The sequence below is a fragment of the Rhea americana genome, unplaced genomic scaffold, assembly GCF_003343005.1.
Source record: "Rhea americana isolate MKP2758 unplaced genomic scaffold, rheAme1 scaffold_32, whole genome shotgun sequence".
Classification (NCBI taxonomy): Eukaryota; Metazoa; Chordata; class Aves; order Rheiformes; family Rheidae; genus Rhea; species Rhea americana.
The window spans coordinates 84,176-84,855 of NW_028186446.1; positions in this window are offsets into that span (position 1 = coordinate 84,176).

Genomic DNA, 680 nt, shown 5'->3' on the forward strand with positions numbered 1-680 from the left:
GATGTTCAAATTCCACAAAAGTCAAATATGTTCATCAAAAATGATGAACATGAAGCACGGAGGCATAATATTATGCTGAATTTCGATTTGATCTGCGCTCCACATGAAGAGGTCGGAGCGGCACACAAACCGGAGTTAAACCTAGACAACTTGTAGACAGAGATGCTTTTTTCTTACGACAAGAAAACTGTTGCTCAAGGTTTTGGTACCGTTACTTCTTTTCTAAAAGATTAACTAACAATGATAATTAATGTAAGTCTACACTGCCCTTATGTACAACACTGACCAACCTTCTCGAGGAATTTCTATTTGAATGGCAACGTATCTTTTACAAAAGTTCCCACTTTTGATTTCTAAAATCCCTAGCGGTAAAAAAACATTACTAAGCCAGATAAACCCAAATTGAGTTTATTTTCCAAATCTGAACCTTCTGAAGGTCGTGGGATRTACACCTAGTTCTGCTCTAATTTAACAAGACCGTTCTCCTGCTGTGATTTTGAGGTCCGGGAATCCCTGGACACCGCCACTCTCCGCCGCCCCACAGAGCTCGCGGCGGAGCGCGGCGCGCCATCACCCGCCTCAGCGACCAGCCGGGCGCGCGCGGGAGCGGCAGCCGGGCGCGCGGGAGCGGCAGCCGGCGCAAGCGCACCAGCCGCGCCGCGCCCTCTTCCGCCCCCCGC